General features: G+C 37.3%; 1 protein-coding gene across 1 annotated transcript in view; it reads left to right on the plus strand.

Moving 5' to 3' along the window:
• CNTNAP2 (contactin associated protein 2) overlaps positions 1-15105 on the plus strand; it is a 1099877-nt gene that overhangs the window by 529712 nt on the left and 555060 nt on the right. The gene's annotated exons all lie outside the window — the stretch shown is intronic.

The raw sequence follows: 15105 nt of genomic DNA on the forward strand, positions 1-15105 counted from the left end.
TATCACTCCTTATCAGGCAGCATTCCTTCTTACTTGCTTTCTTGCATCAGTCTTTAAATCTTCTCTGCACGTTCAGTTTCAACAGGAAAGGGCAATATGTACCCTTGATGAGAGTAGCTTAATAATTAGGAAACTCTCATTAAAAAATGTAAGTTATTTTAATCACAATGCTGTTATGAAAAATACCCTGGCGTTTTCTAAATATGCTGGTGAGTCGTGATGGAGAAGTAGCAGAGTTTCAATATCTGTCTAAAGAGGCTTTGGGAAATACTGCTAAAAGAATTACAGAAGGTTAGGTTTGTTTCCAGAAGGGAAGGTGTATGTTGTTTCAGTTCCTAAGCTTTTTGAACTTACTTGATGCTTACCTTTTGCTAAATTGTACTTTCAATCTAAATGCTTGGGGGCATTTCTGGATTAGCTGTGAGCAATAAGATGTTATCTAGCTCATGTCAATGACACACTTTCTCAGTAAAGTCATGGCTTACAGGGTATCTAATCCTCGTTTTCATGAGTTGGAAAATCCAAGGTTGCTTGCAAATTGGTCTAATTCCACAAAATAATGTAATTATTTGAAATAGATTATGCATCAACCCAGTTCATTGCCAAAATAGGGCAGCCTTTTTGCCTGAACTCATTTGTGATTACCATTTTTTCCAAGAATCTAATGAAGACTGAAGTATTTCAGCCATAAAAATTAATAGGACTGATAAACCAGCAGAGCTTAGGATGAATGAAAAAAGCCTCTATTTTTCATACCTACTGTTTTATTTGATTTAGTATGTGAACATATATTCCCTATATAGTCAGTGGTTTAAGCTCTTGAGGACTCTTGAGGAAATATAAAACAAGAAGGAATGCTTTGTTTTTTCTTAAATAAGGAAGCATTTGTTAGGCAGAATTACAAAATTTCATTTGACAAGTCAATATTTTTATAAGTTTTGTCTTTTCATCTTTTCACCCCATTAATAAAATAGAGATGAACATGAAATTAAATGAATTATTTTAAAGATAGAATGGAATAAAATATGGGTAAGATGTACTTATTTTACAAAATGAAAATGTTTTTATGAAAAATATATCAAATCTACTTCCTCCATTACAATTTTCTGAGCACAAAAGAGTTAGTGCTGTAGGATACAAGCTAGTGTTTCATTGCTTTTGTCATTTAGTCTAATCATGACAGAATTGCTTTGGTTGTACTGTAGGGACCTGAACAAGAATGATTAGTTAAGCTGCTAGTGCATCATAATAAGTAAACACAGGTGATGATCAGCCATGTGCTTTCTTCCTTAGCTCTGCCTACTCCAAATTCCAGTTGAAATGGAAAACAGAAATGGCTACCATAATACTTCTCCATGGGTTCCTTTTACCATTTTGGTCCAAGTGAGGATTTCAGTGTTGATTAGGAAAATATGAGAAATTAAAATTTCACCAATTGCCACTAATTTTGCCCAGTAAATATCTTGCTGTGAAAACACATTTTAAATTCCATTAAGTTTGTGTTCAGGGAAATAAACATATATGAGGACTGTGCTAAATTGCTAGTTCTAGTTTCTCCAGTCTCTCCCCCACAACAATAAAACATCCTCAACTCTTTTCATTGTTGCAACATAAAATCAGGTTATTGATAAAGCTTTTTCAAAATGAATCTTTTCAGTTTATGTGGTCAGTTCACATAATAGCTCAAGAATCACAGACATTCATTTTTACAGCAATAATGCTGTTGTTTGTCTCTGTGCAGCCTGATATCTATATTACATGCTTTGGAGATCTTGCAGAGTTAGTACCTTTTTTGTATCATAATAAAAGTATATTCATTACTTAATTTTGATCATATGAAGCTTTCATATTTGCATAGTTATCCCATGAAACTCTTGATTTATTTTAGTAATTTGTTGCCATTTGATTCAGTGAGTGTGAAATGAATGTATGTGTGAGCATAAGAAAGTAGACTATGACTTCTACCAGGGAAGACTGTAAAAGAAATTTTGATATTGGAAGGCAAATATCACAACTCCCTTCTTACATAGGCAATAAAAGACTTCAGCATGTAAATCTGCTGGGCTTATGTAGGAGTTAAAATGGTCTATTTTTAGCACAAAGATTTTTGACTGTTGCAGTCGTACAGGTTTAAGATACACATCTTTTCACTGTTTCTTTACTTACAGTTGGAAAAGCAGAATTTTCTGTTAAGTGTGCAGTCTTCAATGCAGTTGTGAATAAAACACTTCTATCTTTCAGAAAGTATGCACCCCACTTTTCACACAAAATTAAGCTAACTAAAGCCTAGATGCTGGTTTGTTTTGCATTTCACAGCTTAGTTGTACTTATGCCAGCCACTTGTAATAGCATATCTTTGCTGGAGAAAGCTAAAGTATCTGTCATTTTATTAGCTTACTTTCATTAACCCCTCTTAGTGGGGGCTTTCTGTATTCACCTGGTCACATCAGCAGTTGTCACCAGGGCAGCCTAGGACATAGTCTTCATGCGATTATAGAAATAATAGCTGACAGGGATTATACAAGAAAACTGTATGCTGATGTGCAAGTGCTAGACTTTATTCCTACACATCCCTGCACTAATGATACCAAAGTGGAACAGAGTTCTGTTTTGTCTATTTTTCAGTGTCATAAGTTTCCTTAAATTGTGCATACTGTAGTGGTGGTGTTCCAAATCTCCAGCTCTCACTAGGAGCTGCCAGCACTGACTCAGGGAGTTGTAGCTTAGCATGAGTGGAGTTTGTGTGAAAAGGAGATTCTAGCCTTCCAATATATCAAACATAAGTAAATTCCCACCTTTCTAACTGGTAACTGGGCACTGCAAGCTTCCTTACTGAACTACTGTTATAAAGTGCTTTGTGATGGCTGGGAGGGATCAGATAGTAGGTCAAAAATAAGATTTTCTTTTCAGCTTGACAGTTTTCATTCCAAATTCAATTGAATGTGTTGTTTAAGGACAGTGTTATTGTTAGGGACATTATTGTTGTTTAAAGCAGTTGTAGTTTTAAATATTTTGATGACACTACAAAAGTAAAAATGGAATAATCTATAAAAGGTGAATCTAAATGAGCTGCATTTCTAGTCCCATATAACCCATAGATCTGTGGCTGTACTACTTGTGGATTCAGTAAGATGCATAGTTTACAGGTCATTGTGAAAAGTATTGGACACAACTGTAAAGTTTAGAGGCAAGAAAATGAAATGGTCAGCAAGCAGAATCAATTGACTGTGTTACAAAGAATGAGAGATAATACTAATCTGAGAAATGGAAAATAGGTTTATGGTTTATCTCTGCTGGCAATTAGTTCTACTTTTTCTAATCTGTATAGTGAATGAAGGGATATGTTTAACTAGAATACTCTGAAGGCAGTGAAATAGTATGAATGCACTTCTGTGTAAATACAATGACTATGAGAAGTTTACTTAGTACACAATGAAAAAAGGGGTTGGATAAATAGGATGCAGTTCATGGGAATCATAAGGAGCATTGCTTTGCCTTTAAAATCACAAAGATTTAGAGTTGCCATCAGGTAGTCTGTTCTTAGCAGTTTTCTTTGGACTGCTGAAATCCTTAGTTGGTCTCATCAGTTGTCTGTCCCATGTTTCTCAGGGACGTATTTTTCATCGTTAGCAGATCGCAGTAAGAGCTCTTGCTTAATATTATCCTCCAGTCTTCCAAGAGGCACTTAATGGTTCCTTCTTTTATTTAACCACATGTTCTGCCTGCTGAAGATTTCACTATATTCTATTTCTCATGGACTTCTCAATTTCTTAGTCAATCTTACTCATCTTTATTGGACCTGTAAGTCACCTTAAGACTTCATGCTCAGAATATTTTTGTGTATTGGAAGGTTTCTCATCAGTTGTTTGGAGTTCAAAATTATTTTCAGTCTAAGTATAAGCATTTCTGCTCTGTCATGCCTTATTTCCTCTTTCATTCCCTTGTTATTACTTTTAAAAAGCACAATTAGTTGATATTAGCATTAGCAGTTCCTAGGTAAGCTTTCTGAAGATCACTTTTTGTTTGCAGAAATGCATTTTTTTCATCTTCAGTGGTGTTTGATCCAATTTATCCTGCTACTTCTTTCATGTCTTTACTCACTCTTTCAAACTTCTGCCTCCCCTCCATACCTATAATTAAAGCAGTTAAATTTATCTATATTATGAACATTATATGTTCATATTTATTTTCCAGAAATATGTTAAGGAGAATCAGGGGCAATTACATATATTGTACCCAGTACATGTGATTCTTACATTACTAGTAAGAGACAAGACTTTGTGTTGACTTGGCAGAGCAGAATCTCAAGACTTCTTTGAGCTAGTTGTACCTTGTTTAACAGGCTAAGCAACTAGTGCCTGCTCTGGCTGGGCTTCAGCTTGGTGAATCCTATAGACAGTAAGGAGTTAGTAGTAACTAGGAATAAATCATTGACTATATTGATAATTTTTTTTGCCTAAAAATAATAAAATTCTAATAATAAAATTCTCTGTGTAAGAAATTATTTTACCTTAATATGCAGTTTATTCTCATGTTTGAAGTACATATGAAAATTTACAAAGACGATCAGTTCCCATGATCTTTCTTACTGTATTCTGAGCAAATTTTCTCCTTTTCCTTTGGTCTTGCCATTTGTTCTTTCAAAATAAAGCTCTGAACAATAAAAAATTTCTTCCGTTCCTCACCCAAACTTCTGTTCAAAATATTTAGTAAATGCTGTGTAGCTGTGGACAGACTGGCAAGTTATTCAGGTGTTACCACCATTTGATTGATGAGCGTTGCAATAATAAACTTGGTGTTAGTAAGAAGAAAATCAGGCCTACTGAGAGCTGAAACAGATAAGATTTAATTACAATAAATAAACTACTAACTGTGCAAAATTACACAGGTAAAATAACTAACACTTGTCTATAAATCAAGAGTTAAAGATCCTATTGACCTTTTTCTCTGTAGAGTTAACTGTGATTAATATCTTCACAATTGTGTCTGTCCTAGCATGGGGATTAATAGTATGAGAGAATACTAGAAAATAGTCAAAAGATTTATTTTTTCTGCCTCTTACAGTTTTGCAGTAAACTCTACTTTTGGTATCATGGGCATACATTCAGACAAACGTCATCAAAATCGCCAGATTTACCCCAAAGCATAGTGGGAAGCAGAGCTACGTAGAGGAGATGGAAGAAAGAGGTGTTATTCTTGCTATCTTTTTAAAAACAGATTTCTAATTTAGTTTTGCAGACCAGAGAATTCTGACAATTTGGTACAGTTAGAAAGTCATTTAATTTTAGTGTGTGCTATCTGTTTACACTAATAACCTACTCAAAATTTATTGTCTTGAGGGCATTCCACATAGGAGAATAAATTGTCAATGAAGTTCTATTTATTTATAAGCCTGTATAAGCTAATGTCCTCTTTCTAGGGCACAGAAGAAATCAACAAATGGAGAACATTAGGGGAGCATACCTCTCTTAGCCAGAAAACTCTACGAAAACTTTTCCAGGGCCACATGCAAATGCTGTTCAGTGAATGGTGAAGCCATGTTGTGTCTCAGTTGCCTCCATTTCTTCTGCTTAGTCAGTTATGTCTACTTCCTTCAAAAAGTTAACCCAGAGTCTTTTCTAACCAAACCAAAGTTTTCTGGGGAAGAATTGGTAACACGTTAGTAAGTGGGAAGGATGTTGCTTTGTACAAAGAAACAATAGTAACATTAAAAATTGCACTGGTAAAGAATCATCTAAGAGCTTGCTTACATTTTTGATAGCAAGACTCAAATCTTTGTTTCAGTATAGAAAACAACAACTCTGCCTCTACAGAAAAGGGAGAGTTTTCATGGTGGCATATTTGAAAATAATCTCTTGATTTGTCAGACATTTACCTTTGCACTTGTTGACTGTTCACAGACATCTCTGACCCTTTGTGTCTAAACATTCTCTTCTCAATTTACATACAACAGGGTCTTTGAAGATCTCTTGGATTTTAACCCACAGTACAGAACACAAATCACTGAAAGGGGAAGTTGTCTCTTGGCCCCTAATATCTTAACAAAGAAGTTTTCAGTATGTCCAAAATCTTCTGCCATTGTATTCATCCACTTGGAGCTCCCTTTTTCATCTTCTAACTCTCCTAGTTAACATATCATTCTATATACTAGCTGCTGCTCAAGGCTGTCTTTGATTCATCCTGTCAACCATAAACTTATTAAAACTTGGGATAAGAATATCTTTTTGTCACATTTATCCACATGAAATAAATCAGCCTTCTCCCCATGGAATCTTTCTGGGAAGCTTTCCACCCTTCTGTCTTTCTGCTAGATCTCAAGTCATCTGAATTGCAGTTCATTTATATTTTAGACCTCGGGTTAAAATAATGTCCTTGAGGTAATAAAATGTTACTGTCTGACAGATCTGAAGTGATACTCTTCCAGTGACAATTCCCATGGGCATTTTATGTGAAGATCAAGAATTATTTTTGCCTCTGTTGCTAAATGAAGGTTTAAATAGGGAATGTTTATACACAGAACAGAAGTGCACTTCTGGTGGGACAATAACGTTTCTCATCAGGTCCTTTCCATATTACTGAGAGTAGATTACACACTAAATATGAAACTACACTGAACTTTAGTAAGTGGAGTCAGATACACATGAGGCACTTGTCAGCTTGATTCAGATGAGAGACAGAAATTCTGTCCACAAAAGACAGCGTAATGACTTAAAGGAAGAAGAAGGCACAAGGTGAATCAGAAGAGTCAGAATGTTAGAGAACCATTTTCTTCCCAGATGGCCAGTTTTGTCTCTCTGTTTCTCATAATATGTATTTATTTTTGGCTAATGACTGTATGATCTGCATGTAGGCATGTAAATAGGTGTTTGTATTTTTGAATCGCAGAGAAATGAGAAACAGATGCTTAGGCTTGTACCCAAGTAGTGTTTATTATTCTTTCTTTTACATGTTGTTCTTGTAGTCTGGTTTTGCATCTCAGTAAAGTAGCTCTCAAAGCAGTCAGAACAAGAAATGGAGTTCTTGATTGCAGACTTTTAAGAAAACTGATGAGTTTGGTTAAGGTTTTTATGCATTCTGCTTCATCAGTGACAGATTTTCACTGGAGAGATGCCCACCAAGTACAAGCTATGCATTCTTAAATTTAGATGGTACCATTTTTAGATGTTTCAGAGTAATGTGACTCTTCATTGGCTGTGCTGTACCTTGCAAATATGGAGGAACCTAAGAAGCCATCAAGCAGTCTGTCCTCCTTGACAGTCATCCTAACTTTATTTTGGGACCTGGACAGTTCAATTTACTTTTTGGCTTCATTTCTCGTTGTACTCACGAAGTGGGTAGAAGTAACCATCTTTGCAAATCACTTTATATTTTAACACTGAAAGATGAAATAAGGTCTTTTACAATAACTATTCAGGCAGTCACTGTGCTACACTGAAATCTGTTCAGGCAAAAGGTAGAATAGTCAATAGTTACATGGGAATTTTAAATTCTCAGAGGTCTACTAGAAGGAATGTAAATTACGTGAGTAGAGCTGAGCAGAACTATTTGGAAATTTACCATTATAACTGCTTTTTAATTTAAATAAGCTTGACAGGAAGCAGAACTACTTACATTTACTTTCCTTATTGCATTTGTTAACATCAGTTATTGCCAATGTGGATCTAGTCAAGTCAATGAAAATTTTGCTTTTAACTTGGATGAATACAAGAGAAGTCCCTTATGTCTCAATGGTGCAGAGATGTCCAATATTTTACAGTTATCTGAAGCACATAGATTTTTACTTAAGTGACTCCTCAGCCTGCATTTTTGTGTGGAATACAAGATAGCATAAATGGGCAGCTCTCTAGAGGGATTTTTTTTTTTTTTTTTTTTTTTTTTTTGCAAGCCAAGGATGTTAATTTAAAACTAGCATTACCTTTTGGAACAATAAGAGATGAACAGTGTTAGAAAGGACGTGGCAAAATACATATTTTTGTTTTTGTTTCAGGTCTTTCAGAACTTACATACGCTGCTGTGCTCACTAGATCACCATGGTTTTACATCAGCATTATTATTTTCCTTTTAGAGTGGTAATAAAGAAAAGAACAAAAGCATATAATAGAGACAAGAGCTGCAGTTATATTCGCTATATTTTATGCATGTCCTGACAGCACTTTCCCATAGGCACATTGAGTATTTGTATAATATAAAGAAGATGAAAGAAATGTTTTTATTATTTGAAATACTGGAAAATATTAGAAAATCGAAATGTTATTTTCTTTTCATTAATTTACTAGTTTTCCAGCTCCTCCTCCTCTTCCATAAAGATGGCTCTGCAAGAAAGCCATTTTCTAGCACTTAGGGACCTGCCCTGAACATCATTTTTCATAGATGATAGGCAGTAGTCTTGCAGTAATCTCAGCCAACTCTTTTACCACCCCAGGATGCATCCCATCTGGCACCACTGGTTTAAATACACTTAGCTTCAATTGCTCTCCTAGTGTTGTCTCTCTCTCTCCTTTCTTTTCCCAGATAATCTATTTGATATTTTTGTAGATAAAACACACGTGACTGGAGCATAACATTGATTTATAACATTTTCTGTCTTATATCTCTAATATAATGTCAGTAGTTACTTATTGATTTCATAAAGCCTTTTTTTTTTCTTGTTAATGACAGGATGAGAAGGTTCCTTTTGTGCACTTTTCCTTAGAAGTTAACATTACTTTAAAAACATTCTTGGACTTTGTTTTATGTTAGCTCTTCTGTTCACCGTGTTGTAGCAGATTTCATTTTATTGGAGAAGATGTTGGAATTCCATTTTGAAATTTGTTTTTTACTTCACCTTCATTCAGGAGGGAAAATAGTTGACTAAACATAGCTTGAGTTAAGCCAGCATTTATTAAATCAACTACAATAACTTGAATATATAGTTCTACTGACTACTTAGTCTGGCATTTCTGGTATTTTGTGCATAATGGTGAGTAAGTATTGGTTGTTGGGGGGAAAAAGAATGTGCTCATTTTTTATTTGGTAGTATAAATTATAGCTGCTGTACATATGTGTATAATGTATGGTATGTATACCATACATTGTGGTACCATACCATCTTGTATACAGATGTGATAACCGCTACACTATCCCTCTACCCCCAACATGCTGTACATCATACACATATGTGCACATATATAACCGTATACCAGTCAGAGAGTTTACCCAGCTAATTTGCATACAGGAAGTTCTCAGAGTATAGGCATCTGGTGAAATAATTAAAACAATATGAATGGGTTCAGGAGCTCCATGGCAGACAGACAGTGGGTCTGTGCTCTCAGATCACTCATTTCATTTCAGGGTCCTGTTACTCTGATTTCCCACTCTGGAAATAGGCTGCATCACTCCTAGAGTATCATCTTTGAACAAGATACATGTGTTTTTCCATTGCCGTGGTGCTTAAATTAGTTTAGAGAGTATTACAATAAGCAATATAGACAAGACTACGCCAGCTCTTACTCTGTCAGCCTGGCTCGTCCTTCAACATCGTGAGGCTTTCTGCAAGGCTCTATTCCCTTACAGTCTTTCACGCCCCACAGCTTTTGGACACGCAACATATGGTGGTTGTCATTGCTTAAAGAAAGTGCAAGTATTGCAGAGTATGAGGTAGCCCTGTTACTGTCCATCGCGTTATGAAGAGATGTCCATTCTTGAAGAACATAAAATTGCTGGTGTGTCTCAGAACCAGAGGGCCATGTGGGGTCAGGAGGAGAGCCATACTGTTGTGACACGATTGCTACAGTCACGGTCATATAGTCATGACCATATGACAGACATGGATCAGGTCAATGTGGTACATAGCTTACGCAGCATGCTTAGAGAGGCACATGGGTCGACAAGCTGAGGCTCTGAAGAGTGTGTGCTGATCCAGCTACCCCTCTGGGTGCTATATAGTGTGAGCACAAATGGATTACTGTAGGCACCAGCCCTGAGCGCTGCAGATGTGAAATGTGTTGAGCCAGTTGGCCAGGAGAACAGAGATTGTTCGCTGGCCCTGTTTACAGAGACCTTATTTACACAGCCCACAGTACTTTGGAAAGAAGAAACTTTCCAATTTGCAGACTGGAAAGAAGCTTAGATAGAAACTTAGATGTAAAAAAAGAATGTCCTCAGTTTTAGAAAAGTGATCTACTACCACATTCTTTACTCAATGTTCATCATTTTAGAAAGGAACTTTGGTAGGCATAAAACCTTTCTGGGAAAGCAGAAGAACTGTTGTTAGAGATTAAAACAAAAAAAAGGGGGGAGGGCAATACTGAATGCCCGATATCCACTTAGGAAATAATGCTTTTATTGTTTCTATTGTTTGACAACCTGTTTTGAGATGGAATAGAAGATCAAAGATCTTGAACCATGGTAAGTATATTATTGCTGCTATAAATGACACACACACATCGTGTAATATAATTTAAAAAAAAACAGTACAGAAACTTCAAAGAGTGGGCCACATAACTCTGTACAGAACCATTGCGGAATGAAGCCATTATCTGTATAAACTAAAATGCCTGTGCTATCTTTTCAGCTTTCTCCAAAAGCAAGAAGGAAGGGAGAACTTCTTCATGTTTTAAGCCCTTCAAAGTGGGGATTTGCAATTGAAATAAAATCAGGAATACTCTTTGTAGTTCAGATGCCCTTGTAACTTATTTGAGTTTGCATGGAATTTTGCTGTTTTGAACTTCTAATCTTATTTATCACTAATCCTTATGTAGGTGTCCCACAATACCACCAACCAATTATTTATAGAAAAATAATTAAGTCACTGCAATATCAAATACGATTTTTTATGTATATATACAGAAGAGCTAATTACAGGTATGGAACTTTAATTTATGTGCTGGGAACTGACACTCAATATCTTCTTTTTCATTGCTATTCAGGAACCGGGGCAAATAGATTATTATCTGTGGCAGGTTTCTGGCAGTCCCTCTTGGTTTGACAGTGTTATTTTACAGAAGAGAGAGAGTCACTTTTGTGTATAATGAAAAGAAAAGTTGTCAAGCATCCATACATATTTTATGCTGCATAAAACTTAAGTACAAGAGGAAAGATTCTGTTTTCAGTCATGCCATTGTAAATTCATAGTGTTTCTACTGACCTCCAGGTTTACATCAATGACAGAGAATCGGAATCTAGCCCAAAAGATGAATTTCATTTTTCATTATGTAATTTCATTACATAAGCAATGCAGCTCTTGTTAAACCAACTTGGTCCTTATTATTGGTTAGTATAGCCATACAGAATTGTGATGTTCGTTTTGACATTTTACACCCACCTTGACAGTATTAAAATTAAACTTGTATCACAATGCTTCCTTGAAATGGCATCACCTATAGCCTGCATTGTCTCTGCTTTTTCAGCTTAGGTCACAGAAGTGGTTACTCTTCATTGCAAAAAGAGACTCAAGAAAAAGTAAAGAAAACATTTTCCAATTGTGTATTGCTAGTTCTGCCGTTAGTTTGATCTTGAAAAAAATGGTGAGTCCCTTCAGGCATCTTTGCACATTGCTTCTTTTCATTGTCAAATGCTGCTGAAGCAGCAGCACATGGGCAGTGAGGTGAAACAGAGCAACCAAACTCCTTTGGATTCTGTAAGCTGAATGGCGGAAGATAGTGTCTTTGGAAAGCTTGCTCATTAAATTTATGCATTTAGTAGGAAAAAAAAATCTCAATTGCCTTGCTATGAAGCAGCTGCTATAAAACACATAGTTTATTTTAATACCAAGCAAGTTTTTATGGAAAGGTTTCACTGAGAGCAAATACTGCAAATTCTACAAATCTCCTTGGTAGAATCTTTTCTTACTAAAGTGAGATGTGTTTTGAGGCCTGACTTCTTATATTTGTTTCCAAAAAATATATGTACTTAAAATATCTCAAGTCTCCATTCTGTTAAAATGTAAAAATAACTTTGATTTTCTTCTTGTGAAATAAAAAAGGAGAATGGCATAATACGTATCTTCAGAAGTGGGGATTTTTCATTAACCTTTTGCAGATGTTTTATTGACTCTATTTATGCATATAATGTAGGCATATTAAAACCAACTGTCAAATTGTCTTTGTTATAGAACTAGCACGCAGATTTCCATCATAACAAAATAATATTTTTAACATTCTAAAGTTGATACTTAAACCACGACCTGTGAAAACAGAGCAAATCCCATGTCTGGGATCTGGAATTTGCAACACGGCACTGATATTACTGATAGCACTGAACCGAGATAGAATAATAGGAGAGTTACTGTGAATTCTGTAATACTGGCCACAAGAGACATGTTTGATAAAGTTTGCTGTGTGATAAAGCTTTCCTGTATGTTACATGAGAATATATGGTTGAAGGAGAAGGACCCTCATGTACTCAAGCATCCTCTGAAGGCTGAGAGGTAGGCCCAACACAGCCTTTCTTTTTTTTCCATTACTGCTGCCTGTGAAGCAAATATAGGTATAAATATGTATTTGGAATGCTAAAAATCACACCTGTTTTTAACAATTTCAGTGTTACTTTGTCACATGTAGATAAACATACTTAAAAACAAGACCAGAAATAATATTTGTCCTTTTGTCTGCAGAAAAAATTAGATTGTCTGTGGTTTTCAAACAGCCAGACAGTAATTATTTTAAGTCTTTCTGATGAAATCCTGATACATACGAAATTCAGCAGACTTTGATTTCAGTGGAGATACTGTTTCATTCATAACTTGAGCTGTGTTTCCACCAATAATGTGAATGATTTTTTTTTCTAGAGACGAGTGCAGTCTGTGCATTTCAGGTATGATTGTTTGTACCCACACCTGCATCAAAGTATTGTTTATATATTTACTGTGTGTTTTGCAACTAGAAATTAGCTGCAGGCATAGAAATAGGTTTGTTATTGTTTTGCTGAAGATATCTGTGATACTGAAAAATACACTTCAAAGTATGCATTTAAGATAAGCTCGCTTTTCTTCATTACGTCTGGAAAGCTGTAGGCATAAAAAATTATGCCACAATAAGTATTCATGGATCAATATTTTTACAGCAGAGAAATAGCAGTGTTTTGAACTTCCCCTGTGTTGGATACAGTTCGAAAGGATCTATCAAAACAGGAAGTAACCTGGCTTGTGAGCCTGGAACTGTGCTTCTGAGCTTTTCTTTGTAGTGAAATGCTGTCATGACTGGTGTGGTTCATCTCTCTTTCATTTTTGGTCTCTATAGCAGCCCTTTGAGTCTTCAAATGTTTAGCTACTTAAATGTAAAATTTTACAATTCTATTTTTGATTAGCGTTCCTAATTATTATATATATTATAATATATATATAATTATAGAATCAGATAATAGAATCATAGAATCAGTAACGTTGGAAGGGACCTCTGGAGATTATCTAGTCCCAACCCCCCCGCTCAGCAGGGTCACCTAGAGCATGTTAGACAGGGTTGCATCCAGGCAGGCCTTGAAGATCTCCAGAGAAGGAGACTCCACCACCTCTCTGGGCAACCTGTTCCAGTGCTCCATCACCCTCACAGTGAGGAAATTCCCCCTCATGTTCAGGTGAAACTTCCTGGGTTTCAGTGTTTGTCTCCGTCCCCTTGACACCCTCCCTTCTGGTACTTATACACATTGATAAGATCTCCCCCCCCCCCCCCCCCCCCCCCCCCCGCCCAGGCTTCTCTTCCCCAGGCTGAAGAGGCCCAGCTCTCGCAGCCGTTCCTCATGGGGCAGGTGCTCCAGCCCTCTGATCATCTTTGTAGCCCCACGCTGGACTCTCTCCAGTAGCTCCATGTCTCTCTTGTACTGGGGAGCCCAGAACTGGAAACAGGACGCGAGATGAGGCCTCCCCAGGGCTGAATAGAGGTGCAGGATCACCTTCCTCCACCTGCTGGCAACACTCTTCCTAATGCATCCCAGGATACCACTGGCCTTCCGGGCCACAAGGGCACACTGCTGCCTCATGGTCAACTTGTCATCCACTAGCACTCCCAGGTCCTTCTCTGCAGAGCTGCTCTCCAGCAGGTCAGCCCCCAGCTTGTACTGGTGCCCAGGGTTATTTTGGCCTAGGTGCAGGACCCTGCACTTGCCCTTGTTGAACCTCAGGAGGTTCCTCTCCGCCCAGCTCTGCATCCTGCCCAGGTCTCCCTGAATGGCAGCACAGCCCTCAGGTGTGTCAGCCACTCCTCCCAGCTTGGTATCCTCAGCAAACTTGCTGAGGAGGCACTCTGTCCCCTCATCCAGGTCCTTGATGAAGAAGTTGAACAGGATGGGACCCAGTACTGATCCCTAGGGAACACCACTAGCCACAGGCCTCCAACTGGACTCCACGCCACTGATGACGACCCTCTGAACTCTGCCTTTCAGCCATTTCTCAATCCACCTCACCGTCCACTTGTCCAACCCACACTTCCTGAGCTTCTCTAGGAGGATGTTATGGGAGACAGTGTCAAAAGCCTTGCTGACATCAAGGTACACAACGTCCACTGCTCTCCCCTCATCTACCCAGCCAGTCATTCCATCAGAGAAGGCTCTCAGATTGGTTAATCAGGATTTCCCCTTGGTGAATCCATGCTGCCTACTCCTGGTCATCTTCTTTTCCTCCATATGTCTGGAGATGACATCCAGAATGAGCTGTTCCATCACCTTTTCAGGGATGGAGGTGAGGCTGACGGGCCTGTAGTTGCCTGGGTCCTCCTTCTTGCCCTTTCTGAAGACTGGAGTGACATTGGCTTTCTTCCAGTCCTCAGGCACCTCTCCAGTTCTCCAGGACCTTTTCAAGGTGATGGAGAGCAGCCTGGCAACAACATCCGCCAGCTCCCTCAGTACCTGTGGGTGCATCCCATCCATTATAATGATGAATAATACTAAACAATAATATAATAATTATTATTATTGTATTACAACAACTGCTAAATAATAACATTGCTAGAAGTATAATACTCCAACTTACTCCATGTACCAGTCAGTTGTATTTGAGTTTTGAGTGCTATTGCTTCCTCATGTAAGGAATTTGTGATTAGTGTTATTGATTATCAGTTTCCATGAGGTTAACTGTTGCATAATTTTGGAGATAAATTGGCTTCAAAAAGAAAAAAATGCAAAAAATGATACTTG

This window comes from Rhea pennata, chromosome 2 (assembly GCF_028389875.1).
Source record: "Rhea pennata isolate bPtePen1 chromosome 2, bPtePen1.pri, whole genome shotgun sequence".
Taxonomy (NCBI): Eukaryota; Metazoa; Chordata; class Aves; order Rheiformes; family Rheidae; genus Rhea; species Rhea pennata.